Genomic DNA, 21683 nt, shown 5'->3' with positions numbered 1-21683 from the left:
CCAAGCATCGCCGAGATGCTTTTTGCCGAACATCACCAACATCCCACGGCACCCTAATATCCCTTGGCACCCTGACATCCCGTGGCCGTGATGCTCACAGGAATCCTCCTGGGCAGGGATTTTGGCCGACGGGCTGGAAAACCGCAGCTCGGGGACGGCTATTCTCGTCCGCAGCCTCTCTGTCGAGATTTATACCCGGGCTGTGGGGTTTATTTGACCTTTCGGAAATAGAGCGAGTCGCAGAGGAGCTAATTGGCTCGCCGTAAATCCTGCAGCCACACGTGTGATGAGCGGTGCCGTTCTCTGCTGCGGAGCGCCAAGGGTCCGGGGCGGGGGGGGGAGGTCGGCCCCCCTGCTTGCGTGCGCCCCGCCGGCCTCGTGCATGCTGAGCACGCGGAGCAGCGCGGGGCGTGAGCCGTGGCCCCCAGGCCTGTCCCGGCACGCCTGCCGCGGCCGGCACCGCACGGCACGAGTTCCCATGCCATCGCCCCCCCGCCCGGCCCCCCAAGCCCTGCTGGGGCCCAGGCAGGGGTTTTGGGGAGCGATGTCTTCACAGCAGTCCCCATCCTTGCTGGTGGACCCCCCCCCCCCCCGGATCAGGATCAGGATCAGGCACCCAGCTCTGGTCCTGCCACAAAACCTCCCCTGCGCCCGCTTCCAGCCCTGCCCTAAGCAGTGAGCTTAACCCCAGCTAATTGCCTGGCTCCTAATTAGCTGCTGCTCGCTGCCTGCCTGCACCTGCAGGAAGGCCCTGCCTTGCCCGGTAGCCCTCTTAATGGGATGAACTGGGCAAACTGGGAATCGTGCAGTATCCTCCTAGGCTGTCCCCATCCTCTCCCCTCAGGCGGGTGGCCGCAGCACCCAGCACTGGGTGCTGGCCTGGGGATGCGCCGGACATGGTGTCACCCAAGGGTTGGGCTGTGACATGACGGAGACTGGGAAAATACATAAAAGCCGGAATAGAAATAGGAGAGAGGCAGATAGAAGGGGGAGATAATTCCCACAAATTGTTCCCTTAATTCCGCCTTATCTGGGCCCAGATCTCCTGGCATTTCCTTGCGCCTGGATCCTGGAGCTGAGATAGGGAGCGGGGTGGGGGGGGTCAGCCCTGCACCCATGGAATGGGTGCTGCTCCGGAGGGGTGGCTTCCATCTGCCCTTGCGATCGCCTGGCCCCCCCCGGGTGGGTGCTGCTGGTGTGGGGCCTGGGAGTGGGGTGTGGAGGAGCGTGGGGACCCATGGGTGCTGTGCGCGGAGTGAGGCGGGGAGGGTCCCAGTGCTGAGGGCGTCGTGGCTGGGAAGGTGGGGAAACTGAGGCACGGGGGGGACCCAGTGATGCCAGCAAGGCGATGGGGGGAGACTGGGGCAGGGCTGAGGTGTGCATGTGTGTGCGTGCACATGCGTGTGTGTGCATGCAGATGTGCATACATGTGCACGCATCTGTGTGCATACATATATATGCGCGCAAGCATGGATGTGCGTGCCTATGCGCGCGCGTGCACGCGTGTGCCCACACCCGCGTGCGTACATGCGTGTGCACGCGTGTGCATGCGCGCGCGCACCCTGCGGCGCAGGGAGCGCATCTCCCCGGGCCTTCCAGCTGCAGCCGGGGCCGTTGGGGCGGGTGCCCGGTGCTGGCTCGCTGCCCCTGGGTTCTGCGGCGCTGGGTGCCGACGGCGAGGCCGCGCTGGCATCCCGGGCGGGCAGGCTGCCCGCACACAGGCCTGCCTTTCAGGCACCCCGCGCCGTGCCAATGCCACCCACCTGGGCCGGGAGCTGGGCACCGAACCACAGAGCCGCCTTTGTGCCGCCGGGTGGGCGTGCGTGGATACGTGCACGCGTGCGCACGCGTGTGCGCGCGCGAGAGTGTCCCTGCGTTCGCTCGGCTGGGAGTATTGCGATCGCTCCCCAAACCTTCCCGGCTGGCACCGGCCCCCCCCCCCCCCCCCCCGCCCCAAAATATACCGCCGGGTCCCCGGCACCTGCCGCCGGCCGTGGCTGTGCCCGGCCCTTCCCCGGCACGCCGTGGCGCTCGGGGAGGAAGAGTGGTAATTAAGTTAATTTGCACATGCAAATCATCCTCAGTTTGAATCTGTTAATTTTATAATTTGATGTTTAATGTACATATTTGCTGTGTTTTCCCAGCCAGAAACCCAACATTTTCTGGGTGCTAATGATGGGGGCTGTGCTCTGGGGGCGGGGGAGAAGGACCCCACAGTTGCACAGATGCTGATGATGCACCAGAGACTAATTACCACCGGTAATGGGAGCACCCTGCGATGTGGGTGCCTGGCAAGGCCGGGAGAAGGGGCTCACCCAGCACCCAGCCGGGCTCTGCCTTCTCCCCGCAGCCCTCACCCCGCCCGGCGTGGCAGCAGCCGGGGCCGTACTGCAAACCGGCAATTTGAGTTGGGTTTTAAATATTTACAAATCACTACCTGTCGGTGAGGCTGATGCCGTCAGGGAGAAGGCGATGAGCTGCTGGGCACGGCCGCTGCTGGTGCGAGGCAGGGAGCTGCCTCGTACGCATGGGGCAGCCCCAAAAATGCCTGAATTTGTCCCATTCTGGACGCAGCACATGTCTTTTTCATCCCTCCTGCCGGGGAGGTGTTTTGGGATGTGGGTGGTAGTGAGCTGAGACCTGGCAACTCGTGTCAGCCCGCTGCCAGCCTCCAAGGGATGGAGGGACGCGCTGGCCACCGGGGGGTCCCCACCCTGCAAGGCCACTGGCGGCATTCGCAGCAGCACCCAGCATCCCGGGGAGCCCAGCACCCACCGTCAGCACCTCAAACTGCAGGGCCCACGGCGGACACGCCATCCTCACCCCTTCCCGAGGCAGCCCTGAGGGCTCTGCCGGCTCGTCCTCATCCCCGAAAGTCCTGCCTGAAGATGGGGGACTGCAAAAACTGGGGCTGTGCGGGGTGTGCTGAGGCTGAGCATCACCCCAAGGCCAAATATTACCCTGGGGCTGAGCATCACCCCATGGCTGAGCATCACCCCAAGACCAAGCATCATCCTAGAGCCCGGCATTGCCCTGAGGCTGAGCATCACCCCGAGGCTGAACGTCACCCCAAGGCTGAGCATTACCCCAGGGCCAAGCATCACCCTGAGGGTGAGCATCACCCCAGGGCTGAGCATCGCTCTGGGGTCAAGCATCACCCCAGGGCTGAGCATCGCTCTGGGGTCAAGCATCATCCCAGGGCTGAGCATTGCTCTGGGGTCAAGCATCACCCCGGGACCGAGTGCTGCCCCGTGCCGCAGCAGCCACGGGCTGGCAGAGGCCGCCACGCCACGTCCCTGTTTATCTGTGGTGCCGGCTGGGGTTTTGCATATGCCGGATTTACAGGTTCCCTTTGAAGCTCCGGCTGCTGTCGGCTCCTCGTCTCTGCCTCGGTGGAGATAAAGCGGTTCCCCGCAGCCACCAAGCTCGGGAAGGATGTTGCCACCCGCCTGCCCGGGGCTGGATCCGGCCGGGTGATCCCCAGATCCCCAATAAGGCAGGGAGCAGCCCTTGGGGAGCAGGAGAGGGTGATGCCACCTTTCTAATGAAAACTAATTGCGATTAATCCCGTCTCATTGTTTACTCGGGGCTGATTTAAGCACATTTCAGGCTAGACTGAGCAGTTGAACATTTCTAATGTATTTTTCTTTCTGCTTTAATGACCTCGTTCCTGCCACCCCCGCTGACGTCTCCCTGCTCTGGGAGACGAGTGGTAACTTCATCAAGTTAATCTGGAAAGAGAAAAACCCTCCGTGGCTGCTCTGGGGGTGGCTGGGAAGGGACTGAGCCCCCCCGAGCCCCATGGGGACCCAGCTTGGTCCAGTGCTGGCCGGGACTGCCCCTTGTCCCCCTGAGCCTCACCCAGCCATGGCCGTCACCATCACTGGGCTCTCCCGTCCAGCTGTTCCCCAAGCCCAAATCCAGCTGTTCCCATTGCCAGCCACGCACAGCCCCTCCGGCCTCTCTCCCCATGATCCCGGAGCTCCCCCATCCGGGTTTGCCCCCCATTGCCCCCCTCCAGCTGTTCCCATTGCCATCCCAGGGCTCTTCCATCCAGATGTGCCCCCCATCACCCCCCTCCAGCTGTTCCCGCTGTCACCCCAGGGCCACCCATCCAGCTGTTGCCCCCAGACCAGCTGTTCTCACCATCACCCAGGGCTCCCCCATCCAGATGTGCTCCCAGGAGCCCAGTCTCTCCCAATCCAGCTCTTCCCCCACCCCCCCAGCCCATGGCCCCTTCCCTCCCAGCCATCCCCACACCCCAGCCTGTCCCCATGTCCCCCCCAGTCCCCCCCCCCAGCCTCCCACCGAGCCGGGGCTATTTTTAACCTCCCCTTCAGCTCTCTCCTGCTCTGTTTCCATCCAGAGCCAGTGACTTTCGCAATCTCCTTTTTCCAACCCGGAGACTTTCTGTTCTCCTCCTTCCCTCCCTCCGGCGATGAAACGATGCTGGGGGGGGGTGCCCAGGGAGGTGCTCGTCTCCTCGGGTCCCCGCTGAGGGGCTTTGCCACGCTCACCTTGTCCTTTGGAAGAGCTGTCGTCCACCCTCGCTCCTCCCCAGCTTTTCCCCTTTCTCCCCACGAGGATAAAATCCTTCGCGTTTCCATATCCTGCTGAGGAAGAGGAGCACAGCGAAGGCTTTTGGGGCGGGCAGGGAGGAATTTGCCCACTGGGGTGTTAGCAGGCGTGATGGGGTGATGAAGCGTATCCCCCCCATCCACCCTCCACCACCACTGCACCCCACTCACCCTTGCCCCGTGTGCCCTCGCTCCCACCCCATGCCTCAGTTTCCCCAACACCCCAATGCACCATGACCAAGGGACCCCCCAAACCCAACCACCGGCACCAGCAGCCCCCAACTGGGCCGTCCCCATGGCAGGCAGCTGGCATGGATGCCACCGGCCCCCCATAAGGATGCCCTTTGGCAGAGCAGCTCTTGCCGGGGAAGAGCCGGCCCCGGCAGCGATTGTAATTTTCCCCTCAAGCGTGGCTAACGCCGGCGCTTGCCGGGCGGCACAGCCGAAGCCAAAGCATTTTTCCCCCCCCCGGGGTAGCTCAGGCAACACCCGCTGCAGAGACAAGACCTGGGGGAGGATATCCCCTCCCACAGCCAAGAGAGAAAAGAAACCACAAGAATTTCACCCCAAATAATGGCACAAACTTGGAGCAGGCTGCTGAACCCATCCTGCCATTTATTTGGATTTTTTTTCCCCCTCCCTTAGCTATTCTCCAGTTTTCAGCCCAGTCCTGAAGCTCTGATGTCCCCTCTCCAAGAGGATAAAACTCTGGGAGCCAGGGACACGTACAGAGCTCTGTTCCTCAGACAACAGCCAAATTCACTAAATTCAAGGACAATCAGAGTCGAAGAAGCTGGGGGTTTTATTATTTATTTATGCTATTATTACAGTGAGTTCGTAAAAAATGATGCGCTCCCAGCTTTGAAGTAGAGCACACAAACAGCTGTAAATGGTTAAAAAAAACCAATTAAATGGTGAAAATCCTGCCCTTCCTCCCTGTCTAAGGACTGGTGTTAAGATCAGCTCTTTCCTTTCCTTAATCTGTGATTTTTTACCTTGATAGCAATTTTCCCTGGGCTGCCAGCCGGTTGGTAAACGGCCTCTTTTGTCTTTAGCCCTTCCTTTCTTTTCAGGAAAATGGAATCCTATTTTTTTATCGGTGTGTTATTTATACACCGAGGATGTGGTACCCAACACCACGAGACGGGGCGATGCTCCCGTACCCGCTGCATCCCAGGGTGGGGGATAAACCCACAGCGGGTGCCATGGGAGCAGAGGGACCGGTTGCTTTGGGCATCAGCCCGTGGCTTGTTTAACGTCCCCGTCTGTCACCGTGAGTGCCCGGGACGCGGTCCAGCGAGCAGTTTGTGGTGGTGAAGTGCCAAGCCAGCACGCCGCAGGCGCCTGGCAGGCGCGGAGAGGTTTCATCGGTGTTTCCCATGGCCGAGCATCACACCGTTGCGTGTCCCCACCCTGGCAGGCTTTGTCCCCAAAAGGGTGTCTGTGCTGGGGTGGGGTCCAGCACCTCTATGGCTGCATTGCAATGGGAATGCTCCCCAATTTGTCCTCCGGACGCCAAGGCCGGATCCTGCATCCCTCTGCCCAGGGAAGTCTTTGGCCTCGCTGCCGCCCAGGGCTTTGCTCCGATCGATGCTCCAGCCTCTCTTAACACCTCGCAGGGATCGATGGACAAGGCAGGGAATTGCCTGCACCGGAGGGACATGGCTAATCCCCCTGGCAGGGCTCTGCCTGCAGCCACTCGACTTAACCCTGCCAGTGCCGTGGAGGTCACCAGGCTCTCCAGCAGTGTCACCCATCTGATGTCCATCACCATGGCCTCTGGGCACAGTCACGGTGCTGCATCCCCAGGGCTCTGCCTATTTTAGCCGCCTGCTCCCGTCTCTGCCTCTCTTCTCCCCAAGCTGGAAAGAGCTCTGAGAGCCACTGAGAAAACACCAAAATCCACTGAAATCTCCCCAAAACTGGAGCCTGCTGGTGGCACTGTGGCTGTTTCCCCAGCTGCAGGGACACCACCACTTGCTGCTGACCTTCCCATGCCAGACCCCACACCCCACTTCCACAGAGCATTTAATCACTAAAAGGCAATTTGGCATCTGAAAATCACGCTCTGCAAATGGGTGCTGGGGTGCCCACGCTCCCACGGGGCTCCCGGGTGGGTGCACGTCCCCGGTGGGGTCTGGGGGGCTGGGAGAGGGCTCCCACACTGTGGAGATGGTCCTATCCTGCACTGCCCACGTGGCTGGAGCACCGGAGCATCCTGAAACGGGAGCAGGAACCGGCTCGGCCAGTGCCAGCGACCTGCTGAGCCCTGTCACAGCTCAGCACACACATGAGTTCATCACAAGCGGGATCCAGGTCCCTAAGGGGAAGCACGGCCAGGGATGCTGGGGATGGCGATGGCCCGGCAAGGAGCTGGATCCTGTCCTGGGAAGTAGGCTTTCGAGGAACAGCGGTGCGGGGAGAGGGAAGAGGAGGCTGGAAAGGCTCCAAGATCAGCAGCTCTGATACGAAACCATAAATTATCCTCCCGGCTGAGCCGGCTGCGGGGAAAGGCAGCCCCTCCGAAAAGCCAGGGAAGCGGCACAGCCAGCGCTGACCCCGGCATCGCTGCCATCTCCCTCGGCTCTGGCTAAATCGGGGTGAGCCGGCTGCCATCGTTAGCGGGAGCTGCAATTTCTCATCAATCCAAAGCGAATAATTAACGGGCGCCAGTGGCCGGGGCTGCTTCCCGCATCCATCATGGCACGTGGCCCCAGGGCCGGCAGGGTTGGTGCCTGCTGTAAATCACTGGCACGGAGGCTCTGTGCCAAAGCATGCCGGCCAGCACCGCCGGCTTGCTGGCCCCCAAGCATAAGCCGGTCCCTCGGTGGAGCAGAAACCCCCCCAAATTTGGCAGGGGGATGGGGAGCATCCGCGGTGGGATGGGCAATGCTGGGATGGGCCGGTTGGGCTGGGATGACTCTGGTTCCCTTCATCCCCCTCCGGCAAGCGTTAACCAGCGCCGCTTCCCGGCATCCCCACGATCTAATTACACCCAAGATGAAGCAGGGAACGATACCTTGCCTTTAATTAATAACTCGGCACAGCTGAGAGCAGGCTGAGAACATGAATGCCAGCTGCCGGCGGTTCAGCGCGCTCAGGTTTTGGGGTGCAGACCCCCTGCTCCCCACAGGCACCCTTGGAGCCTGAACGGGAAACAGGAGCTGAAAAACGACATTTAAATAATAAATCCCAGCTATTAAGGGGAGGCCATACCTGAGAGAGTCGGCCAGCGCCGGCGGCCAGCCGGGTAATTAGACCGCGGCTGAAATGATGAAAAGATATCTGCAGGCTTTGAGGCCGAGGCTTTGAAGCTGTAAATCCTGTGAAGACAGCATCCCTGCACGCACCCGCCGGGAGATATTTACCCGGGACCTGCTTTCCACCATCCACGCTGTGCCCAGAGCCTAGAAATAAGTGTCTCCCCCGGGGAGATGCTGAGCCCAGAGGGATGCTCCTGGGTACCCCAAATTCTGAGCATCTTGCTCTGGGGAAAGGCAAACTCGGTGCTGGGAATGCACCAGGTACCACGGCGGCGTGGCGGTTCAGCCGGAGGTTAATCCGGTGCCGCGAGTGGGGCTGCCTGTGCCAGGGAGCTCCGGAGCCTCGTCCTGCGGGGAGCCAGCGGGAATCAATGAGTGTTGGAGCTTCTGGGATTAAGGAAAAGGCCCCGGTTCAAACCAGGGGATGGATGAGTTCAGCAAGGATAAGCGCCGCTGGGGAAGGGTCGGCATTGCCGGGGGGTTCCACCGGCCTGGCTGAGGCTGCTCCTCCAGCCCGTGGAAGGGCCTCGATTTAAGACACCCCCGCATTGTGTTTGCGTGTGCACACCCCCACGTACACGCAGCCACCCCTGCACGCTCCCGTGCTCACACCCACCCCTGCACACTCACCCCCGTGCACTCTCCCCCCCACCCTGCTCCCACACCCCACACGCTCCCCAGCACCCCACAACGGGCAGCAGCAGGAGCAGCACAGCCTCCCCGGCCGTGGGTCCCGTAGCCGGACACATGGACAAATTCCTGGGGTGCCAACGTGCCGTCCCGCATCTCTCCGGCCACGGAGCTGCGACCGCCGTGGTCACCAAGGCTGCGCCCGTGTTGGGGATGGACCTTTTGGTCCTTAAACACCAGCCCAGCTGCGGCCGTTCACCCAAAGGGATGCGACCAGGTCTGCGGCGGAGCCAGAAGCATCCCGGGATGCGGGTGCCGGAAGGTGCCTTTCCTCGGAGAGGGATCCATATGGGAATACCCTTAGATTTGGCCTCCCACCTGCCCCGAAAAACCCTTGGCATGGGGGGCTCGGGCTGGTGGTGCCGGGGGATGCCGTAAGGGATGCAGGTGGGAGCCGTACGGCTGGACTGGATAGCCAGACCCCAGCAGGAGCGAAGCAGGAGCTCAGCACAGGGGTAATTAGCAGCTTGTGATTCCAGATCCTCATTAGGGGCTGGCACCCCCCCGCCCCCCCTGCTGTTGTGCTCTGTGCAATTAGTCGCTAAGTAACACGCGGATATTTATACCCCAGCGAGGAACCGGGCCGGCACGCTGCCGGCATCACCGGGATGCTCTGGCTTGGGGCCTGGCCAGCGTGGGGACGGTGACATTTTGGGACAAAGAGCCGGTCCTTGGAGGCCATCAGGGTCCGAGGGGCACCCCGGGGTGCTCAGCGGTGGGGGCAGCACCCTAAGGTGGGAACCCACAGGGACACACGTCACATCGTCACCCCGGGGAAGCCACAGCCCTCGCACCACCGCAGGGGACCGGCTGCTCTGAGAGCCATTTCTATAGGGAAGATGTTTTATCTTCCCTCTCACCCCACCCTAATTAATTGTTTTAATTAAGGAAATGCCACCTCCACTCCCGACTGCCATTTGCCTGCAGAAACGTTGCTAATTACGGCGAAGGAAATGCGCTGTGGCTTGTTAAACCCGTTCACAGGCAGCTGGGAGGGGGGTTGCATGCGTGGGGGGGGGCTAAAAATATATGGGAAAAGGAAAAATAAATGAGCTCTAACATATAAATCACCGTCCCGGGAGTGGAGGGGGTTTGGGGGTCCCCTGTGAAGGGAAGGGGTGGCCGTGGTCCGGGGATGTGCCTGGAGGGGGAGTTTTGGTACCTCTATCCATCACCTCTGCCCAGCAGCGGGTGGGCACTAACGAAGTGCCCTTCGTTACCGTCTCACCCAGATGGAGCCCGGCTTGAGAATGGGGATTTAAACCCCAAGTTTGCAGATGTACGGAGCTGTCACCGACACCTCCTTCGCCGGCTTTGTCATCAGCAGCCAGGAGCTCGCGCTGCTTTCTGCTCTTTAACAGGTTTCATGAATTTTAATGGGCAGTTGCTGCTGGGTTTCTCCTCCTCTTCCTGTTGCTTTTTCCCCCTCACAGCCTTTCGGGTCACCCTTCTCCTCCCCAAGGCATCTCCGGGCTCATGGCCAGCCCTTGGCATCCTCCGAGCCCCCCAGAAACCTTCCCCAGCATCCCCCCCGCCACCCCTGCAATGGAGGTCTCGCCCCAAAGGTACAACCATCAGCGCGGGGTGTTCGCCGCGGTGCTGCCGGCACAACGGTGCCGCTGCTCTGGCCGGTGGCTCTGGGCACCTCGGTGGCTTTTCCCGAAATTCAATGGATGTAAAGGCTCCAGAGACGCCACTTCAGAAACATCCGTCTTTATTAGCAGCTGTTTAACACCTCCCTGAGGGACCATAACGAAGGGAAGCAACTTAATCACCGTCAGGCAGCAAAGTGCGGGCAAGCATGTCTCTCCCGGCTGCCCAGCCGTGGCCGTTCCCACCACCGGCACTGCCGCTTTCCCGTGGCTGCGGTGTCTTCAGGTGCTCCCACCTGGTGACAGTGTCCCTCCTGGTTCCACCCAGCTCTGTGACAATCGCCCTCCTGGTGTCTTCTGGTCTTCTGACGATGGCTCTCCTGGCCCCATGTGACAGCATCCCTCTTGGTCCCGAAGCTTTGTCCCTAATGGTCCCTCCAGGTTCTCTTTGTCCATCCTGGCCCTGTGATGATGTCCCTCCTGGTTCTCCAGCAATGTCTCTCCTGGTCCCACACAACAATGTCTCTCCTGGCCATGAGCAATGATGCCTCCCTGGTCCTCCTGGCCCACCGATGATGGTCCCTCCTGGTCCCCTCTCGTCCCTTCTGGCTCCATGCAATAACGTTCCTCCTGGTCCCGCCTGGCCCCGTGCTGCTGCCGGGCAGGGGATGCTCCAGGCAAACCCCTGTCTCAGCCCATCTCCAGAGCCCACAGCCAGGCCACCACCAAAGTTTCTCAGGAAGGAACGCCGGATCCTTCCCTTTTCCCCAGGGGATTTGGGGCGCAGGGCCAGGGTGCTGCAAAGTGAAGAGGTTTGGGATTGAGCCTGCAAGGGAAAGGCCAAGGGGCCGTGGGTCCCCAGACCACCTACCCAGGGATGGGGACACTGGGGACAGCTTGTCACGGGGGATGGTGGCACCCCCAGAGCACCCACCACGGTCCCGCAGTGCGGGGATAACGCGGGGGTGTGGATCCGGCCCCACCAACTTCTTAACCCCAACACCCCTCACTGTGGCTCCATCCCGGCTCCCATGGGATTTCCAGGCGGCTTCGCTCCCACCCTGCAGCACTGGTCCCAGCCCCACACGGGACCCCGATGGCTCTCCCCCACCCGCAGACCACTGCCCATCCCGCCCGGCCGGATCCTGCACAGGGCGCTGGGAAGCAGGGGGGAGCTGGGCCAGGCTTTTTTCTTTCCCCATCTCCTTTATATTTGGGTCCACTTCCGAACAAAAAGCACCGCTTTGAAATGACTTGCAGTTGCTGAAGTGATCGAAATAACGTTTTCTGGCCAAGATTTCGCTTTGTTTTTTAAAAACGCTGCTTAGAAATCGCTCGGCACTGTCAGTCCCTCCCCTGCCACCGCCAAATCCCCGGAGATTTTGGAGCTGATCCCACCTGGCTCTGAAATTCCCCTTTTTCTGGGGGAAATTTCCTGGCTCCAACCCCCTCCCCGAGAGCCGGTGTTGGACCCGGGTGAATTTTGGGAGGGATGGAAACAAGCCCGGGCTGCCGGCAGCTCCGCTTGGCTCCCTGGGCTGGGAAAAACCTGTTCCAGGAAGGGTGCGTAGGAGGGGGGAAAGGATCAGGAGAAGCTGGATCAATCCTCTTCAGAGCTTCTGCAGCGATGCTGAGTCGGGTACCGCTGTCCCGGCACGGTGGAGGGAATGTGGTCCCACCGATAAGTGTCTGTCCTCCCATCCGTGGTCATTGAACTGCCCTGCATGTATGTGGGGAGCTGGTGGCTGTGGTCATGGGGAGAGGGTGGTTGTGATAACGGGGAGATGGTGGCTGTGGTCATGGGGAGATGGTGGTTGTGATAACGGGGAGATGATGGTTGTGGCCATGGGAAGATGGTTGTGGCCATGGAGAGATGGTGGTTGTGGCCATGGGGAGATGATGGTTGTGGCCATGGAATTTGCATCAGGGGCTTGAATCTGCAACTGGCCAATCTGTCCCTGAGGGGGCAGGATCCCGGCCCCATCTCCTGTTTTGCAGCCTCCATAGGTGAGGCAGGGTGAAAATGGGCCAAAAGGGGAAAAATGGGAGGTGCAGCAGAGAGAAGTTGCCCACGGTCCCTTTGCCAGAGGATGCAGGTATTCCCTGTGCACCCATCGGCCCTCTCCAGGGAGGATCTCCATCACCCACAACCCTTCCTTCATCCCTCATCCCCCATCTTCACCACCCCCAGCCCTGCCTTCATCCCCTGTCCCTCATCTCCATCACCCCCAGCCCTGCCTTCGTCCCCACCGCAGCATCCCCGCGCCCAGATGCTGCGCCTGCCACCAGCTCCCGCATCCCCGCGAGGCGAGGGAGATGGAGAGGAGCGCGGGGAACCGGCGTGCTGAAGATCAAGAGGAAAATGATCAAAGGAGGGATGTGGGTGAGCGCTGGCAACCCCGTCACCCTGGAGACGGGAAGCAAATATTTGGGCTAATAGCACTCTCGGGGAGCGGGGCCGGGCGCTTCCCATTGTCAGGCGACAATAGCGATGGGCAGCCGCCCCACTGATCCGCTGCGGGCCCGGCTTCATTAGACATCGCCGGTGTGGGGGCGGAATTTGGGGTATTCGCAGGTTCGTTAAGGGAATCGGTCATCAGCCAGTGCCGGGTGCTGGGCCAGAGGGATGCTCGGCTGGGGGGATGCTTGGTGGGGGGATGCTTCGTTGGGGGGATGCTCTGGCACAGGGATGCTCAGCTGGAGGGATGCTCGGTCAGGGGGATGCTCGGCCGGGGGGATGCTTGGCCAAAGGGATGCTCTGGCAGAGGGATGTTCGGCTGGAGGAATGCTGGGGGTGGTGGGGAGGGCGAAGGGGCCATAGGGATGATGCTCTCCCGCAGGGGCACCGTGCCACAAGACCGGCAGCACCGGGGGTACCACCAGCCTGGATCTGACATTTTCTGCAGGGCGCAGATGTCTGTCACGTCCCCGAGCTCAGCCTTTCCCCACCGACAGATCTCCCAGCTGCAGCGAGCCCTCCTCCAGCCTTCCTCCCGCAAGGCACAGCCTCCCCCGCTCCTGCTTGCCCAGGGAATGCTCCTCCTGCCTACCCAGGAGGGAAACTGAGGCACGGAGCACTCAGGCAGGCAGCAAGCAGCTGGAAAGGGTCTGCAGGAGCTGCTCCAGCCCACTGTGGCCGTATCCTGCAGCCCAGGGCCCAGCACCCCCTTAGTGCATCGGTCCCCCACCTGGAAACCTCCAGCCGGGCTGGCAGGATGCGGCCCCTGACCTTCATCTTCTCCCCATGGGTGCTGGGTGGGGATGGGGCTGGAGCAGCCCCAGCGGCAGCTGTGCTGGGGGTACCAAATATACACACACACACACACACATAGATATTATTTTTTTAACATATATGTATATTTTTCATAAACTGAAGCATCTGGTTGAACACAGAGAAGAACATTTATTTTAAATATAAATATTTCTCCATATGTCTCCAGTTTTAACCTGACGGTGCCTTTGTAGCCCACGTCCTTAAGGTAGTGGGTTATGGAGAACAGCCAGGCTGCCATCTCCCACCCTCCCACCTAGGGACACCCCGGGGAGGTGACAGTGCAGGACCTGGTGGCCCTGGGCCACTCACCTGCTGGCAGCTGGGCCAGCACCTGCCTGGGCACCCGCTGGTCTGTCTGCACGGGGCAAGGCAGGGTGGGCACAGCCCAGGGTGCTGCGGGGTGCTGGGGGGGACAGGAGGGAGGTAACGGTTTCAATAATAATAATAATAATAATAATAATGATGATGATGATGATGATGATGATGATGATGATGATGATGATGATGATGATGATGGTGGTGATGATGATCATGATGATGATTATGTATATTCTGTATTTATATTATTATAATAATGTGTTTATATTTATTTTATATTCTTTATTTTAATAATGCTGATGCTGATGCTGATGCCGATGCCGATGCTGATAATAATAATAATAATAATAATAATAATAATAATAATAATTCTTGAGCTGGCAAAGGGCCTCTGGCTCGTGCTGGGAGCGGAGCAGTCCCCATCGGTCCCCGCAGCACAGTACCTGACGTGCCGCCTGCCCGCCCGTTCCAGGAGCACGATGGAATTGGAGTGACACAGAGGAAAATCAATCTGAATGAATGAGGTCACCCGCCTTATAAATAATTCATCATAGCTGCGTGTTAATACACCTCTCCCCTGTGTGCCGCGGGGGGGGCAGGTGGAGGAGCTGCACAGCTGGGCTGGGTGCTGGGTGCCAGAGCTGGGTGCTGAGTGCCAGTGCGTCACAGCCATGCTGGGTGCTGGTAACTGGTGCTGGTGCAGCACAGACGTGCTGGGTGCCAAGACTGGGTGCTGGTGCTGGATGCCAATGTAACACAGCCATGCTGGGTGCTGGGTACTGGTCCAGCACAGCCATGCTGGGTGCTGGGTACTGGTGTTGGGTGCTGGTGCTGAGTGCCAGTGCATCACAGCCATGCTGGATACTGGGTGCTGGTAACTGGTATGGGTGCAGCACAGCCATGCTGGGTGCTGGGTGCCAGGACGGGGTGCTGGATGCCAATGTAGCACAGCCATGCTGGGTGCTTGGTACTGGTCCAGCACAGCCGTGCTGGGTGCTGAGTGCCAGGGCTGGGTGCTGGGTGCCAGTGCAGCACAGCCATGCTGGATACCGGGTGCTGGTAACTGGTATGGGTGCAGCACAGCCATGCTGGGTGCTGGGTGCTGGTGCAGCACAGCAATGCTGGGGGCCGGCATTGCACAGCCGCACAGGATGGGGCCCAGCACCAGCAAGGCTCAGGGCGGGGGTGACACACCATCCCAGGGTGCTTGGTGGGTACTGGGCCCCGGCACTGCTCCCGGTGCTGTGGCAGGAGAGCCCGGCACAGCCGGAGACACGGTGACACCACGGGAGCTGGGACCTGCGATCAGCTTCGGCGAGGGGAGCGGGGCCGGATCCTGACCTGGCTGGAAGAAGCCACGACGGACTCTTAACAGCCCCCACGGCACAAAATCCCCAACTGTGGCCATCCCGTGCCGGGACGGAGGTGACCCCCCCAGCACCCGGCTGCTGCCACCAGCTGCCACGGGCACATGGCCCCACGGTGGGCAGCGCTGGCAAAAGGGACTTTTGTCCCCTGGGACCAGCAGGCAGGTGACGGAGGTGCTGGCAGGAAGGGCAGCACAGCCAGGGATTACAGCGGGAAGAAAGCGATGCAGTGTGAGGCCAGCAAATGTTTTAATTCCCTTTAATTCCCTGGCTGCAGCGTGTCCCCGCGCTTGGCCGCTGTGGCCGGGGTCATTGTCCCCCCCCTCTCCCAATGCACACAGGGCTCTTCCCAACCTCCTTCCTTGGAGTTGTTTTGGAGGAAGGCGAGCGAAGGAGCCCGGCAGCACCAAAATGTTGCAAAAGAACATCTTGAAGCCATTCTGCCATCTGTTGTGCTTTCAGCGCAATTAAGCAGGCAGCAGCCGTGGCAGGCAGCGGGGAGCATCCCTGCCTGCAACACGCATCCCCCCCACCAAGGCCTGGGAAATAACCCCGCGGGTGGGTTTTTGGGTGCTGTGCTCCCCCGCCTTGCCAAACCCCGGCCGGTGTCGCGGGCAGCTGGCTGGCAGCTGGGAGCGAGCGTAGATGCCGGGGGGTTTGGTTGCTTGGTGGGTGCAGGCTCCCTTCTCCCGGCTCGCCAGGCTTCGTGCCAGACCGGGTGCCCCTTGCCAGGGGGTCGGTGGGGTGCTCTGGGCCACGAGGGGTTTATTTTGGGGTGCAGGTGGCGAGCGGGAAAGGGAGGCGGCGGTGGCATCCCGACGGAGGGTGCTGCCCACCGGGGGTTGCGGTACCCCAAAACCTCCCCTCCTGCCAGACACAGGGCCTGAGGACACTTGGCCGGGGGACCTGGTTGTCCGGTGACACCACGCACCCAGTAAGGCCACGAGAAGCTGCCACGGATGGGGCTCGGTGCTGGGCTAAGACCTGCCCAACTCATGTCATGAACCCCAAGCCTCTGCTTCCATCCAGCCAAACCCCGGGGCAGGATTCACCTCCGGAGCCACGGCTGCTGCCGGCTTGGGGCTTGTCACCGCTTCCCTTGGCTGCTGCTGGCGTTAACTTTCCCGGTAACATTGGTTTATCCCCTTGATCTTGACGGGAAACGGGGAGGCAAGGGAAGCATCCCCGGGGAATCTCCGCCACACGCACCGAGCTTTAATTAGGGATGGGAAATCTCCGCCGACAGCCGTGCGGGTAAGCGAGCCTGGCGCTGGAAGGGATTAGGACCAAAATTAAATCATCTGCTCCGAAATGGTGAGCAAAATGCTCCCAGCCCAGATCCTGGTGATGCCATGGGACCGGCACTGTGGGTACGGATTTGGTGAGCAAACCTGAACCCCCCCGGGCGTGGGGATCTCGGCAGATGGCTGAGACAAGGCAGCGAAACGCGGGACGGATCCGGCAAATGGCAGCAGCTGCGGTGAGGACAGCTCTGGAGTCAGCTCAGACGGGGATGGAGGAGTTGGTCCCCAGCCCCCTCTGCCTGTCCCCAATCTGGCAGGCAAGTGGCCCTGGGATGGCCCCGCCGGGACCCCCAGGCTGGCTGGGGTGGGGACAGCGGGGACGAGGCCACGTGCGTGGCCCAAGCAGCTCTCCTGGGGGGTGCCATCCCCGCAGGCAAGGTCGGGGTGATGCTGGTCCCCAGCACCCTGCACCCTCCCTGGCAGAGCCGCCAGTGCAATGGTCCCCCCAGCTGGGGACACACGTGGCACCGGTGACACACGTGGCACCGGTGACACACATGTCACCTCCACCTGCCTGGCCCAGATGGCACGGAGGCTGCGCCGGGTGCCCAACCACCGGCTGCCCATCCCGCCATGCCACGGCGAGTCCTGTGGTGACACCCACCAGTTTTGGGGTGAAATCCCACAGGTTTTGGGTCGCCAACACGCATGACGGGTGAGGCCATCACCCGAGCCCCAGGGCTGGCAGCATGAATGCAAACCATTCCCTTCTGCCGGCAGCAGGACGCCCTGGGCCAGCGCGGGTGTCCCGGCATGCCGGGGTGGCGGATCCCGGCACAGCGGCACGCCGGGTCGGCGGAGGCGTGGGGTGCAGTCGGCTTCAGCAAACGTTCTGTCTGATTAAATCTGCCATTACGGCTCTGGCTGCCGCAGCGCTCTCCTGGCAGCCCTGGCCTCGGCTACCGACCGCGCTGTGATAACAGGCTCTATTAGCATAAAACACCGGCTCCGAGCCCGGCCGAGGATGGGGAGGATTAAGCAGCCGGCTTCTTCTGCTAATTAATAATCCACTTGATTAAGAATTGTCAGTCAATATGTCACCAGCACAAGGAAAGGCTCTGCGGCCACGAGCTGGGGACACCGCTCCACGGGGCCAGCATCTTCCTCCTCCTCGTCCTCCTCTTCCACACCCCGGCCAGCCCCTGCGCCGCTCCAGCGCAGCCTGCCTGGACGCCTCTCTCTGCCCCCTCTTGATTGCCACCATCTGACGTCATGGATCATGCTGATGATGTCATCAGCACCCTGCCTGCCCCCACGCCCCCCTGTCCTCGCTACCATTACCCAAAAGGCTGGGGCTCCCTCTGCCTGCCTAGACGACATAACAAGGGCCCCCTCTGTCTGATGATGTCATTTGTCACGCAGGCTCGTGATGATGTCACAGACTCCCACATTCACCCCAGGTGCCACCTGAGTGGGATGTTACCGGTTCCCACTCAACGGGTAGGGCAGAATTCGGCCATGAAGGATCTCAAAGCCTTGGGGTGCAGAAGGGCACCCCCAAAACCTGGGGGGAAAACCAGATCCATCCCTGGTGCTTAGTAAGAGCATCGTCCCCACTGTCCCCAGCAGGTGACATCAGGGACGCAGCATCCACCCGGGCTGGGGACAGCAGGTTTTGGGGGGCAACGTGCTCCCCCTCCTTCCAGCCCAAATCCCCCCCAGCACTGCAGCGGAGCGGGGGGGGACAGGCAGGGAGGGGACAGTGTCCCCCGGGGTGCCTTTAGCACAGGGAGAGTGCAGCAGGGAGCGATAATAGCATGTCCCCTGGCCCCCGCGCAGGAATACGAAGCAATTAGCTAATTGCAGCAGGAGGTCACGGTGGGCTCCTGCCCCGGCCCCCCCCGGTGAGGCCAAGTGGGCTCCGTGTGCGGCAGCCGCATCGCTTTGTGCTTAACCTACATTTGCTTTTGTCCTGGCCGGCGCAGCCGGAGCGTGCCCGGGGCCCTGCGTTCGGCTCGGCACAGCATGGCGTGGCATGGCACGGCACGGCGTGGCTCAGCATGCCACCCGGCACTGGAGTCCCTCTCAGCAGCCCCCAGACCCAAATTAAGCAGCCAGGGCTCAGCCTCGCTGACCCTCATGGGGCTAACGAGCCCAGGTAAGGGGGCCACTCTCAGGTGGAGACGGTGACATGCCATCGGGCCGTGGCACGGTGTCCCCAAGATGGGGATGGTGTTTCACCTCCTCCCAAGGGGATTAATCACAAGAGCCCCTTCCCAAGGGTGTCTCCCCCCGGAGCATCTTCCTCCATCCCTTCCCGGGAGTGCTCGGCAGCCTCTCGAGGAGCAGCACTGACTGACGACAGCTTCCACCGAGCTTTAATTATCTAACGAGTCTCGGTGTTCGCAGCCGCTGTACTGTGAACAAACGAACAGAGGCAGAAGGCACCCACTCCAGCTGTGGCATGGGGGCCAGATGTGCAGCAGGGAGTGGGGGGAGCACCCAGGATGGGTGGCAGGGGATGCTGCTCGGTGGGGACTGCCCTGCTCGGGGATGTGGCCCTGGGGACCCATGATACCCCTTTGCTCTGGGGGAGGGGGGGGCTCAGCAAAGAGGAGCACCAGGAACGAAGGGGTTGAATCCCTGGGATGGGAACTGGCCTCCAGAGTTCCCCCAGTGCATGCTGACAAGGTGATATTGGGGTCCAGCTCATATGGCTGTGTCCTGTTCCACCCTCGGAGACACCCATCAGCACCCAGCCCCATCAGGCTGCACCCACCACCCCAAAGATGCCCCCCTACCCCGTGACCGAGCACCCTCCGTGTCATCCCTCCGGCTCAACGGATACTGGGTCCCCATTTAAACCCCATCCCTGGAGGGCTGCACCCTCCCCTGCCGCTGCCTGGATCCGGCCCCACGGATGCAGCCGCCCTTGCAGAGCTGGTCCTTACAGCGGCAGCTCCTTAAATCTTTCAAAACCAAAGCACAAGCCCTTTGGGGGGGACTCACCGGGACTGGGTGCACCCTCCCAGCCCGGGAAGGGGGTCCTCTGGCCCCGGATCCCCGGGAGAGGACATGCGGGATTGGGATACGGCTGTAATTACTGACAGTGGGTGTCACGGGAGCCCGGGGACCAGCAAATCCCTAGGGTGCAGAGGGAACAACACCTCTAATTATCAGTCCCGAGTGCTAACATCACCTCACCCTGGGTCCTGCCAGGGTGGCGGCTGGTGCCACCGATGCCACCAGGATGCTCACGGCAGCGCCGAGCTTGGCCTATTTTTATCTCCTCCTTGATGAAGTTTGTTGGGTTGCTTCCATCCCCGGAGGGTTTAATAACCTCAGATGGGATCCGCAGTCTTTCAGGAGGGGCTGCGGTGCTGGCGATGCCCCGGTTTTGCATGCAGCGGCACGTGGCATCCGGAGGCAGCGAGGAGAGAGCAAGTAAGACAGCATCTCCTGAAAAATCACCTCTGGAGGCTGCGGGAGACGGGTGTGGGGTCACGGCAGAGAGAAAACACATCTGTGGGTCCAAGGGATCCTTGTCTCCCATGGCGGTTTCTCTCCCCTGGGTGCCCTGGGCCAGGCGGGGGTGAGCCTCATCCCTGTCCCAGTATCATCCACTTCCCTGGGATGCAGGAGCTGAATGGTCCTGCCATAGCCACTGCCTGTCCCCACGGCTTTAGGACAGCCCCGTGGGTTTGCCGGCCACCCTTTGGGTGCTGCACCTAAAGCTGTCAGCACCCCTAAGTGACATCTCCGCACTCCCTTTCCCCCCATCCAAAGCCAGCTAAATACCCCAGTGCATCTCTGGGATAACTGGTCCGGTGTGTGCTGGGGAGACCATCCCCTGCTCGTGGTTCTCCTCCGGAGCCGGTGGCTGCCAGGATGGATTTTGTTTTTACAGGGCTGAATTTTTCCGCCTCGGCTGCCGGCAGGGAAGGTCGGTGCTGGGGAAGGGGCCGAGGCGGCACAGCCGGCGCCGGTAACGTGGCAAGAAGGGGCCATTGTGGCGAGGCGCAGCTGTGCGGGGCGCGGGAGGGGAGCAATGGGAATGCAAAATGCTGGCGACGGGAAGGGCTTGGGGGATTCAGCACCCTCTGAGGGTATTTCCCCACCCTGCACGTGCCCCGGTGACAATAAGGGCTTTATGGGGAGAGATGCCATCCCCTGTCCCAGGAGCTGCTGGGGCCTGGCATGTGCCGTCCCGTTGAGGTGACATGGGTGCTGGGGACACCCTGTCCCCCCCTCAGCAAAGCGGAGTGGTGGTGCTGGGTGCTGGGGTGCTCCTGGAGACCTGGTCCCCTTGAAGCCATGGCTGTGCCACCAGCAACCTGCTCTCGAGGCTGATGGAGATGAGTCCTTGAAGCAGCGTGACAAAGTGACACCGGGGACAAAGGGGAGGACAGAGAGCGGCTCCTGTGCCCTTCCCAGCGCTCCTCTGCGACCCGGCGAGCAGCGGCTCTTGTTTCTCTCGCTGAGCTCTCGTGAATTATTCAGGTGCTGCCTCTCTAAGGATGCTCCCCCCTCACCCGGAGCAGAGCCCCCCCCTGAGCCGACTGGGGGCCACAGAGGTGGGGAGCAGCCGGGGCTGGTGCCACTGGTCGTGTGCTGGCCACCGAGGCGGGACGCACCGTGCGAGAGGGAGCGGGATGAGACGTGCAACCTCCCCGAGCACGGGGTGATGCTCAGCATGCGGGAGAGGAGCCCTTGCAAAGCATCATTTCATTTCATTGAAAGGAGGAGAGGAGGAAAGGGGGGGGAGAGAGCCAGCACGCGAGCTGGCCCAGATCCTGTTTCTTCTCTTTTTTATTCTCTGTTTTCGTGCAGCGCCAGCTCTCATCCCCCGCTGTTCAGCAACGGCTGCTCCATCCACGCCGGCAGCGCCCGGTGCCACCCAGCAGGGATGGGGCTTTGCTGGGGTGAGCCCCGGTATGGTCCCCAGCTGAGCACCACCCTCAGCCACTGCTGGGACCCCAGGAGGGTTTGGGGTCCGGCTCCGGGGCTGGCGGTGAGGTGGAGAGCTGTGCAATGCAGGGGACCGTCCCCGAGATGCTCCCGGGGAGGGGCTGGAGATAGGAAGTGGGGGTCTGCATGCTGGGCACACTGGGGGTATACTGGGGGGAGCAGGATGCCCCCCACATGCCCGGTCCATCCCATCACCCTCCGCAGCACCTTCAGCAACAGCCTGAGCGGGGTGAGGACAGCGGCAGGGGGTGCACAGATGCCCCAGCGATGGGGACATGGGATGGGACAGCAATGGGGATGCAGAACGATGGGGACATGGGATGGGACAGCGGTGGGGATGCAGAACAGGATAGCCATGGGGACACGGGACGGGGCAGCGATGGGGACACA

This window comes from Harpia harpyja, chromosome 11 (assembly GCF_026419915.1).
Source record: "Harpia harpyja isolate bHarHar1 chromosome 11, bHarHar1 primary haplotype, whole genome shotgun sequence".
Lineage (NCBI taxonomy): Eukaryota > Metazoa > Chordata > Aves > Accipitriformes > Accipitridae > Harpia > Harpia harpyja.
This window is presented reverse-complemented; position numbering follows the sequence as displayed.